The sequence below is a fragment of the Suricata suricatta genome, chromosome 4, assembly GCF_006229205.1.
Source record: "Suricata suricatta isolate VVHF042 chromosome 4, meerkat_22Aug2017_6uvM2_HiC, whole genome shotgun sequence".
Taxonomy (NCBI): domain Eukaryota; kingdom Metazoa; phylum Chordata; class Mammalia; order Carnivora; family Herpestidae; genus Suricata; species Suricata suricatta.
The window spans coordinates 124,678,036-124,700,365 of record NC_043703.1 but is presented as its reverse complement, the minus strand read 5'-3'; the positions used below and the strand labels follow the sequence as shown (position 1 = coordinate 124,700,365).

General features: G+C 36.6%; 1 long non-coding RNA gene across 1 annotated transcript; it reads left to right on the top strand.

Moving 5' to 3' along the window:
- The first annotated feature begins 5,352 nt into the window (after positions 1-5,352).
- On the top strand, positions 5,353-7,710 carry LOC115289275. Its single transcript, XR_003907528.1, has 2 exons — positions 5,353-5,392; positions 7,382-7,710. It is a non-coding gene; the product is annotated as an uncharacterized LOC115289275 (long non-coding RNA).
- The last annotated feature ends 14,620 nt before the right edge of the window (positions 7,711-22,330 follow it).

Here is a 22,330-nt window from a genome sequence, read left to right as displayed (position 1 = left end):
TATTTGAAGTGTATCACTTAGACATGTCTAGTTTGGTCTTGCATTTTATCTATTCTGATGATTTCTATTTTTAATTGATATATTTAGACCATTCATACTTTAAGTGATGATTGACATAGTTGGTTACTAGTTACTAGTTACTAGTTTGTAACTGCTTTTTATTTATTGAACAGGTTCTTTGTCATTTTCTTCCTTTCTTTTTTCTACCTTTTCTGGTTTTAGTCAAAAATTTCTTATGATTCCATTTTATTTCCCCTCTTAGTGTATTCATTATACTTAAAAAATTAGTAGCAACCCTAGAGCTTGAAATATATATTTACAATATACCTAAATCTGCTTTCAAATAGTCTATATTACCTTAAGGGTCGTGTAAGTTCCTATTAAGAAGCTTCAAGTTCCTCTTTCCAAACCCTTATTACTTTGCTATCATTGATTACCTTTATCTGTATGCTATAATCACCTATTACATTGTTGCTATTATTCCTTTGAAGGAACAGCTATTACATCACTTAAGAATCAGAATAATAAAAAATATTTTACTTTTGTTTATTTTTTAATGTTCTTTTGTTGATGTAAATCAGAGTTCATAATTTTTCTTCTGAAGAACTTAATGATTCTCTCAGGACAGGTCATTTGGCCAAAAATTATCTTATATTTTACTTGTCTGAGAAATCCTTTTTTCTTCTTCATTTTTGAAAGATAATATTGCTAAGTATAGAATTCTAGGCTGGTGTGTTTTTTTTCTCCTCCAACACTTTAAATATTTCACTCCATTCTTTTCTTGCTTGCATGGTTTCTGAGATGAAATCAGATATATATTTTTTTATCATTTTATTTCTATAGACAAGTCCCCCACTGCTGCCTCTTTTAAGATTTTGCTTTGTCTTTGGTTTTCAGAAGGCTGAATATAATATGGGCAGATACAGATTTTATGATATTTATCTGGCTTTATGTTCTCTAGCCCTCATAGATATGTATTTTGGGGTCTGTTATTATTTTCAGAAAAATCTTCTCTGATCTTCAAACACTTCTTTTTTCTTTCTAGTATTTCAGTTTTTTAAATTGTTCTACAGTTCTTGGATATTGTGTTCTGTTTTTTAATATTATTTTTTTCTCATTGCATTTCAGTTTGGAAAGTCTTCTGACATATTTTCAAGCTCACTGATGCTTTCCTTGGCTATATCCACTACAATGATCATTTCATCAAGGGCATTCTTCATTTCTGTTACAGTTTTTTGATTTCTAGAGTTCTCTTTTTTTTCTTAAAGTTTTCAATTATTCTTCTATCTGTTGTTTTAACCATCTATTTTTACATGTTATCTGCTTTTTTTCTACTATAGCCAGAATCTGTTAATCATTTAAATTTTCTATCTGGTAATTCCAAACTCTATCATATCAAAGTCTGATTCTGATGTGTGCTTTGTATCTTCTGATGGTGTGTTTTCTTGCCTTTTAGTCTATTTGTAATTTCTTAATGAGAGACAGACATTATGTATCAGAAAAAAAGGGTCCTAGGTAAATATGTCTTAAGTTTGAAGTTTTATGTTCATTTGACTAGGAGTTGGGCTATGTCATATTTGCTGTAAATTTAAGTGCCACAGGCTTCAAGTTCTTCTAGGGTACGTATTCTTATCTCCCCTCTTACCTTTGGGTTTATCTAAGAACTTAGAGTCTGTACTGGGGTGCCTGGATGGCTCAGTTGCTTAAGCATCTGATTTCTGGTTTCTGCTCAGGTGGTGATCCCATGGTTTGTGAGTTCAAGCCCCAAGTAATTGCTGCCTGGGATTCTCTTTCTCTCTGTCTCTAACCCCGACTCCCCTGACTTTCTCAAAATAAACAAATAAATAAACATTAAAAAATAGAGTTTATACCTTACAGCTCCTATAGCTGCAATCTATTTTTATTACAATAGATCCCCAGTAATGAGGTATGGAAGAAGCAAAGTTTTCTGCAATCTTACAATTAAATGTCAGTGATTCAATAAGACTGTATCCATGGGCTATGACTTTGACAAAGTGTTTCTTATCTTCATGTCTGGTGAGGAAGGAAGGCTAGACAGGATTGGTCTAGTGGGATAAGGTTCTGTTAAAGTCTTTGCTTTTGGAGAGTAAGCTTTTATTACAGAGAATACTCTGGGATTATTTCAAAATTGCTACTTCTACCCTCCAAATTCCAGAGATGTGAGGATTTTTCTTGACCCTTCACCATAGGAACCTGGTGGAGTACCTAGAAATAAAGCCTATGAGATGGGAGGTCTCCATCTAAGACTTAGTTCTCCAGGAATGTTTCCCTTTAAAACACGACCTCCAGTATTTTGTCAAAATTACCATTAACTGTTTCTACCAGTTTATGACTCTAGTGGTATCTTCTTAAGTTAGTTAATCTCAGCTATGGTTTTCTGAATTTGACTGCTCCTTTATACTTTGGGGAGTCAATTTGCCCCACAACTTCCACGTTTTAGCACAAAGAAAATCATTGAATTTTTAGTGTGTTCAGAATTTTTGTTGTGGTAAAGATGGAGGAGGCACTTTCTAAGTTTTTCAGATGTTGGAGATGTCACTGGAAGACACAGGTTCTTTTCTTGACAAAAAAATTCTCCATTAAATGTTTAGGTCATTTTAATTACCATATTTTACTTTTTTAATTTTTCAATCTCTTATTTGTCCTAATACTGAATTTTATGAAGATACTTCTACACTCATGTTTTGAAAAATGAAGGACAGGCCATCCTTAGCAAAAGCAACATGACCCTCTGGGCTTGTGAGAAAATTTTCTCAAAGGAAGTTCATAGACAGAAAAGGGCTCCGAATTGGAGACACATCAAAAAGTGGAGTTATGGGGCAGAAAACATGCATTATAACTTTAAAAATTAGCTTATATCTTCATTGACTATATTTTATGAACAAAGAATTAGAACATGTAGTGAATTAACCAAGTGATAGTGGACTTGCCCACCATTCAAAAGCTCATGTGGCTACAGGGGCCAAGCAGGTGACATCAATATGTTACTCACTCAAGTAGTAACATGAATATGGGAAGGGTGGCTGAAGTAACAAACAAATATGTTGCAATAACACATTTAAATTAAAAAAATAGTCCAAGAAAAAATGCACCTATGGGCTCTGTGCCAGATAATGGACACTGGTTTTCATTTCTTATGTTTGTGGCTGATTTATTTATTGGGTTTTTACCGTGTAGGCTCAATAAGATGAAATATTTTAGATGAGAAGATAGAATATTTTTCTATGACAAAGGGATGATTATGTTTTCAGAAAGGAAAGCAGCTTTCTTTCTTTTTTTTTTTTTGTATGCACAGGAATTTGCTCCTGAATTGAATTTCTTGCATTTGTAGGCAAGAAGATTAAAAAGAATGGCATCCTAGAGTACCTGCTTGGTGGCTAGATCCACTTTAAGAATTTCTATTATAAAACAAAGAATTTCTATTGTAAACTTATTGTCACATTTTTCAATATCTCCGGGACGCAGTTCAATGCAGTTCCAGGAGCAAGAAAAGAATTTTGGAAAACAACTGGACAATATAACAATTAGAATTAAATTATTCATCATGTTTGACCTGGTAATTTTACTTTTAAATTTATCCTTAGGCGCTAATATAAAATAGAAACCAATACTTTGCAAAGATGTTCCTTGCCTATAAAACAAAGGATATGTACCAACAAAAACAATCTGAATATAAGTAGATAAAGCTATGAAATATTAAAATGATTACATATAATATGATGCAGACATTAAAACTATCTGTGCCAAGAAACAATAACACAGGAAAATGCATAAGTATATTTAAAAAATTGAAATGTATTTGTGGCACTCTGAAACAGTATGCATAAAAAAAGAAAATCAAACCAAAGTTTAAACTCTATTACTGTCAGTTCAGTGGCACCAGAATCTTGCCTCATTTTCTAGCATATTTATTATCTCTTATCTATATTTTCTGTCATAAACAGATAGAACTTTCATGATTAGGAAAAACAAACAAACAAACCCAAAATAACAATTCTGGCATATTTTCTCAAGATATTTTCTAACCCTCAGATATTTCCTATGATACTTTTAAATTTGCCCAAATCAACAAATTACATCATAAATTAATTGAAATTCCTTTTCACTAAAATGGAAAACAAAATAGTTATTTAAATGACGGCCATTTGGAGGAAAAGCCACAATCTGGAAGTTGATTGCAGGGACTAGCATGGCTTCAGAACTTCCCCATTGCAGTCAGTGAGGGACAGCTCTGAAAGCAGGGTGCTTCAAGGCTGTGTGGCTGGACGTGGCACTGTATGTACCACCTGCCTCTCCGACCTGGATGCTCAGGGGGAGGATTCTAGCCACCTCCGTGTTCTCTGGAGAAGAATCCAGCTTATATGTACCATGGTCCAGTTGTCCTGTGGCCAGGGACTGAGCTTAGTGACATCCATGACAAGCAGTGACACTGTGAAAGGACAACAGTGGCAGGCTTGTATGTGAGAGGCCACAAATTCACACCTCAGCCAGCACAGGGGAGAAAAGCAGATCACTCTCAAGGGGAGAGGACTTGGAAGTGCCAAGAGTGAAGTCAAGTAGAGCTGATGAAACTCGAGCTTCTGCACAAAAAAAAAAAAAAAAAAAAAAAAAGGTGGGACTTGGGGACAGGCATGTCAATAGTTCTGATCATGGGGGAATTATTCTGCTCTGTGTTTCCCAGACTCCTTAATTTTCCCATGATTCTGTGAGCATTCCAGAAAATCCATGTGCAGTGTGATTTTCCCTTTAATCCCAGGGAAGTTTCATCAATACTGACAGATTTCCCAGTTGTGAGGTCAGTCAAATTCTCCTCTATGCCTTGGAATATGTTTTATATTTTCTACTTGGCCACATACATTTGATAGTGATAATTTTGAGGATATATAATATTCTACTAGGTTGATGTAACATTATATATATGTATATATGTGTGTGTATATATATATGTCTCTCTATGTGTGTGTATGTGTATATATGTATGTATATAGGTATATATAGTGTATGTATATATTACACACACACACACACACACATCTCCTTGGTTTGGGAATTTACATTGTTTTTCAATCTTTTATCTTTAGAAATGGGTATAGGATCCTTTTTTTCACCTGTGGAACACTTTCCATTTGGTAAAAATCCTAGAAATGGAAATGCAGTGTTTCTATTGATTTGACTTATAACTCACTCTCCAAAATGCTTCTAATAATTCATTAGATATCATAATAAAGATGTTCCAGTTTTGCTTCAACTATGTTCACTGTCTTAGCTCAAGCTGCCATAACAAAATATCAACACTGAGTGGCTTAAACAATAGTAATTGTATTTCTTACAGTTTTGGAGATGGGACGTCCAAGATCATGGTGCCAAAAGGGTAAGTGTCTGGTGAGGGCACTCTCTTTGGGTTGCAGATGGCCTTCTCACTGTGTCCTTACATGCCCTTTTCTAGGTGAGGACAAGGAGGGAGGGAGAGAAAATCTGTGGTGAGTGAGCAAGCTCTCAGATTATCTCCTCTTATAAGAGCACTAATCTCATCATGAGGGCCCTGTGCGAATGAAAAAATTTACCTCTACTTATCTTAGGTTTTCAGCTGGGACTCTAACAAAATGAAAAGGTTAACAAGAGAAAAACAGTTTATTAGTAGATACAGCACATGTCACATGGGAGAAACCAAAACCAAAAATGACTTAAAATGATGACTTAGAATTACAGTTTATATAATACCTTCAGCAAGGAATGATACATCTATAGAGAAATGATAGGAAAAGGAAAGTAGTTTTAGGCTTTAAGGGAGACGAATTGTGGGAAAGTAAATGTATAGGAGGAAAGCAATGGAGTTTTGGTTTGTTTACAGATTCCTATGATGTCATCTCTAGGCTGATGAGACTCAGCCTCCAGTAAAAGGAGAATTTATATCTTTCCTTTAGGCAGAAAACAGGGACCCTTTTCTGTATTAGCTGTTCCTTAGCTGCTTTCAGCATAAAATATTTTTTACATCCAAGAGGCATAACTGGGGTGACATAGTCTGTTTCCCTCCACCCCATTTTCATCATCTCATCTAAACCTAATTACCTCCCAAAGGCCCCATCTCTGAATACTATCACATTGGTGATGAGTATTTCAACTTATGAATTTTGGTGGGGGGGGCACAATTCAATCCATAGTACTCCTTTAGCCATAATGTTTTCTCATTTTTTTATGAATTCCATGCATATGAAATGATGCCTTCATGAGGTCTCTCTGAAGCTTTATCTTCATTCCTTCTCAACATTGTCCTCTCAGTAAATTTGCCTTTACTTATAATCACTTGGCAAGTATCTATTATACTTTTAGTATGAAGCAGAAACATTTTCTAGAGATGGAGAATCAACCATGAATGAATGATTTGCCCTGATAGAGCTAATATTGTAGAATGGTAGAACACCACGAAAAATAAACAAGCCAATATGGAATATCATATCAGGTAGTGGTAAGTGCTACTAAGAAAAATGAAAGCAGAGTGAACATAAATTATACTAACGGGAACTTCTAAGTTCTCATTTATAAGCTCTGGAAGAATTGGGAAGGACAAGGCATTATTAGTAAATCAAGGTTCACAAGGAAGTTATCATTAAGATGGTTATTATGAACTGCTCTGTCCATATATTTTGTTATTTTATATGGTTATCAAAAATATGCTGGAGTTGGATGCAGAATATAAAACACAATTGAAATAGTCATCTGGTTTTGCTTGATTCTTTAACAATATGCTTTTTTCTCATTGTGAACTTAATTTCATCTTCAAGTTTCTCTGAAGCTTTGGTAGAATTCTGAACATCAGAATTTTTTTTTCTCCAAAAATAAATATTTTAAGTTGTTCCTCTCCTAACATAAGCCATTGTGATTTCAGAAGTAGATCTTCTGATTTCCAGAGAGCCTTTTAGATATTGAGCATGCAATATCCTGTTCTTAAAAATGGCAGCACTAAAAGAGAGTTAATGGGCCCCAAATTGGGTCATTTGTGCTGAGGCCTATAGAATAAGACCAAGATTTACTTGCTAAGTTATTTACAGTTTCAATCTCCCCTAGAAGAGGAATCTTAAATGAGTGATCTGGTATCAAGTGGTCAGCACTAGTGAGAACATGTGCCTCATGAAGCCCTTGAATCTCCTAAGGAAGGTGACCTTGTCAGTCACTGCTAGCAACTTCCTTGTCCTGCCCCCTCTGTCTATAAAAGTCATTCTGTACAGCTCTTCAGACTTCCTTTCTATCTGTTAGCTGGGATGCTGCCCAATTCATTCATCATTGTATAAAGTCAATTAGAAGATCTTTAAAATGTACTCAATTGAATTTTACTTTTGTTGTTCTTTTCTTTTTTTAACAGAGAGGAGGAGTGTTCATTGGGAGATGCTCTGCAGAGATTGTGTGGTCAGGAAGGTACAGGCAAAGAGCTTCCAACAGATCACAACTAAAAAAAAGTGGAAGGAAAGGAGAATTCAAATCACTACCTCAGTTCTTTTTTGTTTGGTCAGCCCTGCCAAAAGAATTTAGAATGTGTGCTGCATATTTGAAAGCTGCTAAGAGAATAGGTCTTAAAAGTTCTTATCACAAGGAAAAAATCTTCTATAACTGTATGGAGACAGACAGATGTTAACCAGACTTACTTGGATGATCATTTCACAATGGAAATAAATTTTGAATCATTCTTCTGTACACCTGATACTAATATAATTATGCCAATTATAGCTTAATTAAAAAATAGAAGTTAGATTGTGTCTAAGCATAGATAGTTTAAAGATAGTCTGTATTACTTGTTCTCTTCTGCTTATTTCTTTTATGTCACGATGTTGTTACATTCCCATTGTACACAAAGGAAGGTAAGGCAGAAATGAGAGCCTGTATGATACAATATGATTTCAGTGGCCTAAGAAAGTTAACCTGGACCAAAAAAATGTACATAAAGATATGAATATGGATAGATGTATAAAGAAATAGATTACCTTTTCACATCTAGATAATGTGTGAAATTAATTTAACATGAGAGAAAGCATTTCAGATCCCCAGGCTACTGAAGGATAAACTCCATGTGAGAACATTTACATAGATTATGATTTAATGGTTCCCTCTAGATATCTTTCAATTTAGAAGGAGAAAGGTAAAAATGCAAATAACTTGATGCAATAACTAACTAATGCTAATGTTATCAGTGGCCTATAAAATAATAATAAAGTATTATTATTTTAATTTGAATATTTTTTAACTTGGATATTATTATTTTAATTTGAGTGTCTTATTGACCAGATCCTGTGCTCTTCATTTAGTTGTGGAAATTGCCTGTCCATTCTTACATTTGCCCTTTCTATTTTGCTTCTTAGTTAGCATCTGAATTTGAGTGTATAGGGGAAGAAAAGCAATCTTTCCTTCTATATAGGGTCTGGGGCTCCTGTCACAAAAGAGACTAACAAGGGAAACCCAGAAGTTGATAAATATGCATATCTCATACACACACACACACAGACACACACACACACACACACAGACACACACACACAAAGTGAAGACCTAAAAAAATAGAAACTGAACTGCTTTTATTTATTTTTATTTATTTGTTTATATAAAGTTTATTTATTTTGAGAGAGAGGGTGCACCAGCAGGTGAAGGGCAGAGAATGACAGAGAGAGAGAGAGAGAGAGAGAGAGAGAGAGAGAGAGAGAGAATCCTAAGCAGGCTCGGATGCTCCGCATGGCCAGTGCAGAACCTGATGTGGGGCTCCATCCCACAAACCATGAGATCATGACCTGAGGCAAGATCAAGAGTCAGATGCTCAACCAATTAAGCAACCCAGGCTTCCCAGAAACAGAACAGCTTTTATACTAAGTTGGACAAAGAGTAGTAAATTATGAAACTATAACAAAAGGGGCTTAGACTAGGGAAAATAATGATAGAAAAGAAATTAAGAAAATAAGAGTTAATTTAATGCTTGTTTTCTGATTCCTCTGGTGTCATCTCTGGGCTGATAAGTCTCAGGTCCTTTCTCATAAGAGAAATCTGGTCTTTAGGCAGAGAAAAGAAAAGACAGAACTTTTCTTAACTGTCTCAAAATAATTTTCGTCAAAAAGGCATATTTTGGGGTGACCTATTCATGTTTCTTTCAAGAGAACTGACACATGTTTCACCAGTGAGCAAACATTTCTCAAACACCTACCAAAGGTACAAGCACTACAGTTGGCAATCTGAAGGACAGAAAGAGAATTCAGATGTGATCAGTGCCTTTAGTAAGCTCGATTTCTAGAAATGTGTTTTAGGGAAGGATGCTCCTTTCTCATTCCTGAGTTTTCTTTGTATGTGAAGAGTCTGCATACAATACGTGTTTATCTTCTCTACCTTTTTATATATTCAACCCAAAGAAAGGTAGAGTGACCACTTGTTAGGATAATTTGGAACCTAGATGAGGAATCTGGGTTTTACTTTCCTTTTGAAGCAAGCTAAGCACAGTGCTTCATTATTTAAAAAATAACCCGGTTTTCTCCATTTGCAAACTTTAATAGTCTCTATTAACTAGTAAAGGTGATATTCTGGCATTCCAAATTGATGCTTTGTCTTATTTGTAAATCTCTGAAAAGTTATAAATTAATTGAAATCTTTTTATAACTCCAATAGAGCAAAAATCCCCAAGGTGCATTTAAATTCTATTTCAAAGCAAATTTGAGATGTGTTGTGTAAGGCAAACAGATACAGTCATATGAGAGTTTAAAAGACTGTCTACTCTCGAAGTCCAAGGGACTTTGAACCCCAAGAGTTTAGGAGGAAAAGAGACAGAGTCTACCAAGGAGAAAATGGGAAAACCGGATGGCCCCACAGGTATGTGACTGAGAACTGGGAGAGATAAAATGGACTGCATAGGCACAGTGAAGCAGGATCCCCTTCTGCAGAGAGTCAAACGGAAGAGAAAAAAGTGGCTGGGGAAGCTTAGGACTGTATCTGGACAAGAGAAAACCTTGGATCCGGATGGAGAGGGATCCCACCTCCAACTGCAGGGCTTTCTTGAACTGGGGCAGCTGCCCTGTTTGCACACCTGGGAAGGAGGGGAGCCAGCCCTGGGTGGCAGGTCTGGAGCACAGTCTGCAATGGGAGAAACCAGTCCCCTCCTCTGAAGTGCTATAGCATAGCCGGAAGACCATGCACATGGAGAAAAGCAGGAGTTTAAATCCCAGCTAAGCCCAGGACACAGGAGATTTGTGGAGCAAGGCAGACTACCTCAGCTGTGCCATGGCACTGTGAGGATGGATCCAAAGGAGCTATTTGGGATACTGGTCTGTGAGGAAGGGACTAGGGCGTCACCATTTTTCTCCCCACAACCACCAAGGTGGGGCCCACAGTGGAGGCAGGACTTGCCTACACCAAACCACTCCCCTCTGCTCTGGGGAATTATGTATCTACTGGCGCTGGATAGACACTGTGGAACCAGACAACCACCTCTTCCAGACCAGCATTGCAGCATTGCCTGGATTAATTCTAGGACAATTCTTGTTATTTAGATTTATTCTCCCTTTTCTCTTTCTTATCTCTTTCCTCCTCTAGGCTGGTTATTCTAGTTATTGGTTTGCTTAAACAGACATATTTAACCCATTTTTTTGATGCATGTTTTACACCTACTTTTTATTTTCCTTTTCTCTCTCTGGAATAATCAGGCCATATAGTTTCTCTGGGTAACTTTATCTTTGTTTCTGTTTCCTCACCTCCTTCCTATTCTTCCTCTCTCTCTAGATTAAGCCTTTTAGTCTCTCTGCCTGGTCAATATTCATTTTTTCTTATTCCCTGTCATTTCTCTCTTTGCATATGCTCTTCCATCAGCACCATTTCCACCCTGTTCTCTACTTAGAGCTGGTGTTTCTGGTTTTTTGCTTTTAGATCATTTTTTGTTTTTGTTTGTTTGCTTGATAGATCATCGAGACAAAGAATCAGTAAAGAAACAATGGCCCTGAATGATACATTGGACCAGATGGACTTGGCAGATATATTTAGAACTCTATATCCCAAAGCAGTGGAATACACTTTCTTTTTGAGTGTGCATGGTACATTCTCCAAGATAGATCACATATGGGCCACAAAGCAGCCCTCAATAAATATTAAAGTTATTAATGTTAATATTAAATTATTGTTAATAATTTAAATTATTATTTATACATATTAATTATTATATATTATATTGTATAAATATATTATTATTTTATATAATAATTTTATATAATTATATAATTATTATATGTTATTAAATATTAAAGAATAGAGATCATACCATGTACACTTTCTGGTCACAATGCTATGAAACTTGAAACCAACCACAGGAAAAAGTCTGGAAAACCTCCAAAAGCCTGGAGGTTAAAGAACACCCTACTATAGAATGAATTGGTCAGCCAGGCAATTAGGGAAAATTTTAAAAAATACATGGAAACAAATGAAAATGAAAACATAACAATCCAAGACCTTTGGGATGCAGCAAAGGCAGTCCTAAGAAGAAAATATATTGTAAACCAGGCCTATCTCAAGAAACAAGAAAAGTCCCAAATAAAAAGTCTAATAGCACACCTAAAGGAACTAGAAGTAAAACAGCAAAGACACCCCAAAGCCAGAGGAAATGGTGAAATAATAAAGACTAGAGCAGAAATAAACAATACAGAGTCCAAAAAAAGTAGTAGAGCAGATCAATGAAACCAAGAGTTGTTTTTTGAAATAATAAACAAAATCGATAAACCTCTAGCCAGACTTCTCAAAAGAGAGAGGACACATATAGACAAATCATGAATGAAAATGGATTTATTCTAATAAATCCCTCCAAAATACAAGCAATTATCAGGGAATAATATGAAAAATTATATGCTAACAAACTGGACAACCTGGAAGAAATGGACAAATTCCCCAAAACTCACACTACCAAAACTCAAATGGGAAGAAATTTGAATAGATCCATAACTAGTGAAGAAATGGAATCACTTATAAAAAATCTTCCAACAAATAAGAGCTCGGGGTCATATGGTTTCCCTGGGGAATTCTACCTATCCTTCTTAAGCTGTTCCCCAAAATAGAAATAGATGGAAAACTTCCAGACTAATTCTATGAAGCCAGCACCACTTTGATTCCCAAACCAGACGGAGAACCAGAAAAAAATGAGAACTACAGGCCAATATCCCTGATGAATATGGATGCAAAAATCCTCAACAAGATACTAGCAAATCAAATTCAACAGCATATAAAAAATATTCACCATGATCAAGTGGGATTCATTCCGGGGTTGCAGGGCTGGTTCAATATTTGCAAATTGAACAATGTGATACATCACATTAACAAAAGAAAAGAACCATATGATCCTGTCAATAGATTTGGAAAAAGCATTTGATGAAATACAGCATCCTTTCTTTAAAAACCCTCAAGAGAGTCGAGAGAAAAGGAACATACTTAAACATCATAAAAGCCATCATTCTTAATGGGAAAAGACTGAGAGCTTTCTTGCTGAGATCAGGAACATGACAGGCATGTCCACTCTCACCACTGTTGTTTAACATAGGGTTGGAAGTCTTAGCATCAGCAATCAGACAACAAAATGAAATAAGAGTCATTGGAATTGTCAAAGATGAAGTCAAACTTTCACTTTTTGCAGACGACATGATCTTCTACATGGAAAACCTGACAGATCCCATCAAAAGTCTGCTAGAACTGAAACATAAATTCAGCAAGGTCGCAGGGAACAATGTTCAGAAATCAGTTGCATTTTTATATATCACTAATGAAACAAGAAAAAGAGAAATCAAGAAACTGATCCCATTCAGAATTGCATGAAAAACCATAAAATAACTAGAAATAAACCTAACCAAAGCTGTAAAATATCTGTATGGTGAAAACTATAGAAGGCTTATGAAGAAAACTGAAGAAGACACAAAGAAATGGAAAAACATTCCATGATCATGGATTCAAAGAATAAATATAAAAACATCAATACTACCCAAAGCAATCTACACATCCAATGCAATCCCATTCAAAATTGTACCAGCATTCTCAAAGCTAGAACAAACAATCTAAAAATTTGTATGGAACCAAATAAGACCCTGAATAGTCAAAGTAATATTGAAGAAGAAAACATAAATGGGAGGCATCTTAATCCCAGACTTCAGTCTCTACTACAAAGCTGTAATCATCAAGACAGTCTGGTATTGGCACAAAAACAGACACACAGACCAAAGGAATAGAATAGAAAACCCAGAATTGGACCCACAAGGGTATGGCAGGAAAGTATCCAATGGAAAAAAGGCAGTCTCTTTTACAAATGGTCCAGGGAGAACTGGATAGCAACATGCAGAAGAATCAAACAAGACCATTTTCTTATACCATATACAAAAATAAACTCAAAATGAATGAATGACCTGAATGTGAGACAGGAAACCATCAAAACCCTCAAGGAGAAAGCAGGAAACAACCTCTTTGACCTCAGCCACAGCAATTTCTTACTCGACACAACTCTAAAGGTGAGGGAATAAAAAGCAAAAATGAACTATTGAGACCTCATCAATCTATGAATCTTCTGTACTGTAAAGGAACTAATCAACAAAGCAAATAGGCAACCTATGGAATGGGAAAAGATAGTTGCAAACGACATATTGGTTAAAAGGCTAGTATCCAAAATCTATAAAAAACTCACCAAAACTCCACACCCAAAAAACAACAATCCAGTGAGGAAATGGACAGAAGACATGAATAGACACTTTTCCAAAGAAGACATCCACATGGCCAACAGACACATGAAACGATGATGTCACTCATAATCAGAGAAATACAAATAAAATCCATGGTGAGATACCACCTCACGCCAGTCAGAGTGGCTAAAATGAACAAACCAGGAGGCTATCGATGCTGGTGAGGATGTGGAGAAACAGGAACCCTCTTACACTGTTGGTGGGAATGTAAACTGATGCAGCTGCTCTGGAAAAGTGTAGATGTTCCTCATAAAATTAAAAATAGAACTTCCCTTTGACCCAATAATAGCACTGGTAGGGATTTATCCAAGGGATACAGGAGTGCTGATGCATAGGGGCACATGTACTGCAATGTTTATAGCAGCATTTTCAACAATAGCCAAATCATGGAAAGAGCCTAAATGTCTATTAACTGATGAACGGATCAAGAAGGTGTGGTTTATACATACAATAGAATACTATATGGCAATGAGAAAGAATGAAATCTGGCCATTTGTAGCAACATGGATGGACCTCGAGGGTGTCATGCTAAGGGAAATAAGTCAGTCAGAGAAGGACAGATACCATATGTTTTCACTCATAGGTCTAACAGGAGAAACCTAACAGGGGACCATGGGAAGGGGAAAGGGGGGAAAAAGAGTTAGGGATGGGAAGGGAGGCAAATCATGAGAGACTCTTGAATATTAAGAAAAAGATGAGGGTTTGGGGTTGCTGGGGGAGAGGGGAAAGTAGTTGTGGGCATTGAGGAGGGCAGTTGTTGGAATGAGCACTGGGTGTTGTATGAAAACTAATTTGACAATAAATTGTATTAAAATAAATAAAAACACTGTCTATTTTCTGTTGATGACATTAGAAAACGTGGAGTTTGAACTTGGATTTAAATATGAGCAATGTTTGGCTGGTTAGAGAGGGTAAGACCATCCAGGTAAGACCTATAATACCTATAGTCAGGAAATCCCAAATAAATGCAGCACAGAGGATAGAGAATAACTTGGATTGGCCACAGCATACAGCAAGTCAAGGAGAACTGCAAGAAATTGAGTTAGTTGCCAATGACTGAGAAGCTATAACTTCAGGCTAAAACGATTAGCTTTATTTTGCTAGAATTTGAGAGCCATTGAAGAAACTTTTAAGAGCAGAGAAGTAGCATGACCAAAACCTTATTCATAAAAATAATTTGGGAGTTATGATATGCATGTCAACTGGGCTTCTCTGCTTCTACTCTGTGTCCTGATTCCCGAATCTTGATTCCACAAGCCCCTGAGAAACCAAATGTCAGCCGATGATTTCTGAATTTTCTGGAGGTTCATTCCTCATTCTTTACTATGTTTCCTTATTCCACTAGCCACACACGTTGCCTTGATCTGTCTGCATCAGTGATGTGTAGCACAATCCATTATTCATTTTCATGAAAAAATGACTCATCATGAGCCTATGTATTTCTTGAGTCTTTCAACACTGTAGAGAGAAATCACTTCAGCAAATGTTTGAAGCCTTCCACAAAACTCTGCTTCTCTCTTCACATCTCTTTCCTCCCACATGCTTCAGGGGAATCTATCATCTCAAAAAACAAATCTGTTCAGGCCCTAGAGGTTGAGGATGGCATTTGCCCCCCAAAATTCAAATTTACAGAGGAGTTGAAGGTATAGTACAACAGATATCCATATACCTTTGTTAATATTGTATCTATCTGTATTCTTCCTTCCTTCCTTCCTTTCTTTCTTTCTTTCTTTCTTTCTTTCTTTCTTTCTTTCTTTCTTTCTTTCTTTCTTTCTTGTACCAAACCATTCAAAAGCTGAAGGTATCATAATACTTCATCCTTAAACACTTCAGCATGTACATCTAAAAATAAAAATAAAATAAATAAAATAAAATAAAAATAAAATCCAAAGTATTACTGCCTTTATAATTATCTGTATTATTTAAAAGATATCATACTGTCCACATTAACATTTTACTGTTTGTCAAGTGTAATTTTGTTGGCTGCTTTGGGCTTGAATTCATGACCCCAAGATCAAGACCTGAGCTAAGGTCGAGAGTCAGACACTTAACCAAGTGAGCTACCCAGGCACCCCAGTCAGGCTGCTTGTAAGGTTTTATCTTTGTCATTGGTTATTGGCAACTTGCTTATACTATCATTATATGTGGCTTTCTTTATGTTTATTTTGCTTAAGTTTCTTTGACTTTATTGGGTTTGTGGGTTTGTCTTTTTTATAAGATTGGGAGCATTTTCAGCAATTATTTAGTTAGTTTAGTTTAAATGTCTCTTAGTACTTAAGACATAAATACAGGGGTGCCTGGTGGCTTAGTCGGTTGAGCATCTGATTCTTGATTTTGGCTCCGGTTATGATCCCAGGGTCATGGGCTGAGCCAAGGGCCTGCTTTATATTCTCCTTCTCTTCTCTCCCTCTGTCCCTCTCTCCTGCTCACTTGTTCTCTCTCTCTTAAACGGAACACATATCTATTTACAAAAAAGAAAGAAAGAAATCTTCCTTTCACACATATGTTTTACTGCTTGATGTTCAGGCCACAGGGCACTGAGAGACACATTGGGAGACATAAGGGAGAAGACAACTATGCTGATTTGATAACTGTGAAAGAGGGTTAGATCTCCAAGACTGAGTGATTCCTAAAGGAGGAAGAAAGCTAGTAACAGTGCTAAACATGGCACACTACAAATACCAAGTAGACCAAACAGCCAAGTGAAATTTTTGACCATCCTTTAACGTATATAGTGTAACTTTATGCGGAGAATCTCAAACAGCTTTGAGGCACTGCATGTTATAGATCTCATTCATTTCCTCTAGCTCCAACTTCTTAAAATAGGAATATTTTGTATGTAAAAGTACAATGATATGCCAAGCAGGCCCAAAGAAAATAGTCAGTTAGAAATGAGCTTGGAAAAAAGGACAAAAGTATTATGCTTAGATAGGAAGAAATGACAGAGTTTACATTTTTTTGTAAACTCTCAAGCTAGTGGCATTGTGCCTTGAAAATCTATTATATAAATAATTGAATAGTTATTAAGCTTTTAAAAAGTTCTTACTATAATCTTAAAAATCTAATAATTAAACTTACTAGTAATTACAGAGAGCTATTGCATAAATGGGTTCTTTGAACTGAAATACCGCTGCATTCATCATGGGTTTTATGTGTATGCCCTACAAGCTGAATATGGCTGATGTCTATAAGAAAATTATTTAAAAGCTATAGGGTGACTCACGGAAGTGCAAAGGAAGTTGTAGAGTCTAAGGCCACAAGCTTGCCACAGGCCAATATGATAAGGACAATAGCATCTTCATTGCTAAACACCACATACTACAGAGTGCACGCTGCTGCCACATGGAGTCTATGCCCTGCCCTCACCAACAACAAACCAGATTTTTGATGCAACTCTTTTTCTGTGGTCAGCTTTCACTTTAATTCAAAGCCACATGCCTATATGCTGGCTGCAAAAAAAGTTTTTGGGAAATTAATATATCAATATGACCCTTTCATCCTCTACATTTGGACTATCTTTGTCTCCCACTGATATTCAAATGTCTGGGAGCACTTTAAATGTAGGATGAAGACAATGTTTATATATGCCAGCAATTTAAATATGTGTACTTTGGACTAAGATATTATTACCAATATTCCTTGACTAAAATGCATGAGAAGTATTATATATAATGACACTTTTTGCCATTAAAACATTGTTTTTAAAATTATTTACTTATTTTGAGAGAGACAGAGACAGCACAAGTGGAAGAGGGACAGAGACAGAGACAGAGAGAGACCCAAGCAGGCTTCCCACTGTCAGCACAGAGCCCAATGTGGGGCTCAAACTCACAAAACCATGAGACCATGACCTGCACTGAAACCTAGAGTCAGACACTTAACTGACTGAGCCACCCATGTGCCCCTTGATACTTAAATTTTTTTAAGTTTGTTAATTTTAAGAGACAGAGAGAGAGCGAGCAAGAGAGTGCATGAGGAGGGGAGGGGCAGAGAAAGCGAATCCTAAGCAGGCTCCACACCATCGGTATGTAGGCTGATGCCTCAAACTCATGAACTGTGAGACCATGACCTGAGCTGAAACCAACAGTCACGTGCTTAACCGACTTAGCCACCCAGGAACAACTTTTGAATCGCAACATGTTCCAAGACTCTGCATCTCATTCTCATTTACTTTTGACTTATGAGTTCTCAAATGTTCTTTACAAACCTTGAATACTATGACTTTATGAGTCCTCTATGTTATGGTACCAGGAACTAAAGTGTCTGTTGTTCTTGAGTCAAATCTGCCCCTAACAGCCGTATAATGTTGGGAAAGGTGATTCTCTTTTACACTAGGTTGGGATACCAGAGGCTCTGTAATCTGAATGTTTATTTGGAACAGGAATAAGCCAGGTTAGTCAGACTAATATTGGGATCATATACTTATAGTCTCTATATGGCACTAATTGAATTGCATTTTTTAAAGTTTATGTATTTATTTTGAGAGAGAGAGTCGGGGGACGACAGGGATAGAGAGGGAGATGGAAAGGGAGAGGGTTAGAGAGAGAGAGAAGCGGGGGGAATGGGAAGAGAGAAGGAGGGAAAGAGAGAGAATCCCCAGGAGGTTCCATGCTGACCACATGAGCTGGTACAAGACTCAATCTCACAAACTATGACCTGAGCAGATACGAAGAGTCACAGTCTTAACCAACTGAACGACCCAGGTGCCTCTGAATTTCATTCTTATCTCATGTGATCCTATTCAACAACGTTTTAAATTAATAATGTCATATTTACTTTTATAAAGAAATATCAGATTCACATATTCTGAATAGCTTTGTACAAACCCCACACATTTTAAGTGATGTGGACATTATTCAAAATCATGGTCTCAGTATTCTCAAGCACATGTATTTTTACAATACCATTTGCATTGGCTACCTCTTAGACCCATTTAATCCATCCCCGGTAAAAAAGATATTGGTCACATCCATCACCAGCTTTCACTTGTATCACCTACATCCAGAGAGAACGAGTTTGTCTCTATCTGCTGTTAATCTTTATAAATGGGATAGTCTCCATGGATGCAAGTGTGTGGGCAGATTTGATGACCCGTGCTATAGTGTTTATGCAGGCTCAGAAATACACATTAATTAAGACTGGAAGGAGAAAATGTTAGTTTATGAACCAGAAACTAGAGCTGTGGGAAATACTTTCAGGATAATACCCAGGCTTTGAGTTTGCAGCCCCAAACATGTGCCATAAAAAGGGGATTTGGGAAGCGAGAGAATTTATCTTTTTATCAGTAATGGCTTGTCTTTTATGTTGGAAAAGTAGAGACTTATCAGTGTGAGGGATGTCTTAAGTGCCCTGAATTGTAGCGTTTTGTTGTTGCTGTGGCAGCAGGGGTTTGCTAACCTGGACGCTCTGCTAGTGCACTGACCTACAGCCAATTGTGGTTCAAGACACTTTTAATATGAAAAAATAAGGGAAAGAAATTATTCAGATAGACCAAAGGTGGTATAAAATATATATACATATTGCTGGACCTACTTTGATTCATTTATTTTATCAATGAATACAATTATTTATTAGGCTTCTATTCTATATTCTGGGTCTCTTTATGGCCCAGAGGATAAAGAACAAAAATATAATATGGAACTTATCCACCTTTAAGACATGTATAATTTATTGTGTGAAGTAGACACATAATCAAATAATTATAATAAACTACAGCCTGGAAAGTTTAATGCAGGGTGTCCAAAAAGTCTTGAAACAGTTCTAAGCTTTAATAGCTTCAGAAAAATAAACAATGCAAACTTATAAAACTAATCTGAAGTTCCATTATTTAAGTTCCTACAGATTTATTTAGTTTTGTGCATTTTGTATAATAAATTTTTAATTCTTTTTGTTTTGGTCCATCTGATTAAAAACAGCACAAGCTGAATAAAAAGTTAAAATTAGAGCTTTTATGAGTATATACATAATTGAAATGGTAAACTCCCCAGTTGATGTTTATTTTGCTTATAACATTTATGCTTAGGAAGTTAATGCAATTTAAACCTGCAAAAAACTTGTTGACAGAGATTATATGAAAGAGATGCACAAGGTATTTTAGAAACACAGAAGGGCAGCCTACCTAGATGTCATGAGTCTTAGAAGACAAGGAATCAGTGGAATGAATTATGGAGAGGATATTACGAATAGAAGACATGGTATGAGGACAGAAATATACAGACAGTTTGAGTGTGACACATACCCACAGTCCTCACAGTCACAGTGTTGGCTCTAACTTCCTTCCTACTCCCCTTCACTCACTGGAGACTTCTCTCTAGTCCAGCTTTGCCATCTATCGGACTTGGCCATCATTCTCAGTGCCTTCAACATCTGTGTGGATGATGTAACCAATAAGGAAGATGCTTACAGAATTTTTCTCCAGTAGTCTTTTACCACTTTCTACCTCTACCACCGGCTCACACACATTTTGGATACTCATTACCAGAAAATTTACCCCTCATGAGCCCTACTCTCTCATTCTGGCTACCACTTCTTTTCTTCCCTGACTGCTTGCTCAAAAAGACTCAAGGAGACTTTAAAAAAAATCTTTATGACCTTAGCGAGGCTCTTATCAACTGACTCCTCAAATCTATCTGTTCAAAATGTCCACCACTATACAAGGAACATAATGGAAAAGGAAAGACCAGACAGACCATAAGTGCACTTGACATATCTGATATGATTTGAGTGTCCTATGATATAAAAAGGCCTCAGCTATGTCTGTGCTCAGGCAGAGAAAAGTTATTAACTCTCAGTGAATGTGTTTCCTTCAACATAAAACCCTGGACTCTCGAGCTCCCAAACTAGAAGGTTATTTATGAAGTCAAAAGTATTAGACTAATTAATATATTAGAAGGCTTTCTTCCCCCTCCTTTCCCTCGCCATCTGACACTACCTGCTCAGGCAGTGCTGCAGGCATTTGGGTTCATCTGTTGAAAAACAACAAAGAAAACAGATACTGTATCCCTTTGATGCAGAAGAGATAAGATCTCTCAGGCTAATATTAGAAACACAGTGTAGAAGTACAGATAAGGAGGGACCCAGGTGGCTCAGTTGGTTAAGTGTTTGACTCGATTTCAACTCAGGTCATGATGGCATGGTCCCTGAGATGGGGCCCTGCGTTGGGCTCCATGCTGAACAGCACAGTGTCTGCTTGGGATTGGCTCCCTCCCTCTCCCTCTGCTCCTCCCCTGCTCGTGCACACTATCTTTCAAAATAAATAAATAAATAAAGTTTAAAAAGAGCGCAGTTATTGATATGTAATGCTATCAGGATATACGAGTTTTCAACAACAGTCTCTGAAACAGCCAAAATTTCCCATCTCAATGGCTTGACTGATGGATATGGTATTTCATCTTTTCTCTTTTTTTAATTTTAATTTTAATGCCAGTTAATTAACATACAATGTTATATTAGTTTCAGGGGTACATTACAGTGATTCAACAATTAGTTTTATTTTCTAGCCCAGGTGACTTCTTCTTTGTATGTGAGGAGTGAGGAGCCGCTAATTTTATCAGTCCCACGTCCATGATAAAATCTTTGCATTAAATCAAATCTGTGTAGAATGTCTTGCCCTTCATACTTGAACCTTTTGCGGCTACAGCCAGCTATAGATATTGAAATTTTTTGGACCTGCTAACCAAATGTAATTTTCTGGGTTTTTTGGCCAAGTTTTTCCATCATATACTCTCATAATATATTTCTGGGGCACTTGGGTGGCTCAGTTGGTTAAGCATCTGACTTTGGCTCAGATCTTGATCTCATGGTTTATGAGTTTGAGCCCCACGTCAGGCTCTGTGCCTACAGCTCAGAGCCTGGAGCCTGCTTCAGATTGTGTGTCTCCCTCTCACTCTGCCCCTTCCCCACTCACACTCAGTCTCTCTCTCTCTCTCTCTCTCTCTCTCTCTCTCTCTCAAAAATAAACATTAAAATAATTTTAAAATGATAATAATATTTTTAAAACTTTTGGCTAAAATTCTACTACTGCTTCTAATTTTGTAAATTCAGATATATTTTCATTTAACAGAAAAAACAATAATCTATGCTTTAGTTACTGCAAAAATTCAATTATTGTACATTGATAATGTGAGTAGTTCTTAAAATTAGGACACACCGTATATATTCCAATACTTTATACTTGCCTTTAAAAATGTATGTGCCCTACACCCTCCTACACTGTTGGTTAGAATGTAAACTGGTGCAGTCCCTCTGGAAAGCAGTATGGAAGTTCCTCAAAAAAGTTAACAATAGAATTCCTCTATGACCTGGCAATAGCACTGCTAGGAATTTACCCAAGGGATAAAGAAGTGCTGATGCATAGGGGCACGTGTACCCGCCAATGTTCATAGCAGCATTTTCAACAATAGCCAAATCACAGAAAGACCCTAAATGTCTATCAACTGATGAGTGGATCAAGAAGATGTGGTGTATATACACAATGGAATACTACATGGCATTGATAAAGAATGAAATCTGGCCATTTGCAGGAACGTGGGTGGAATGCGAGAGTGTCATGCTAAGTGAAATAAGTCAGGCAGAGGACAGATAAT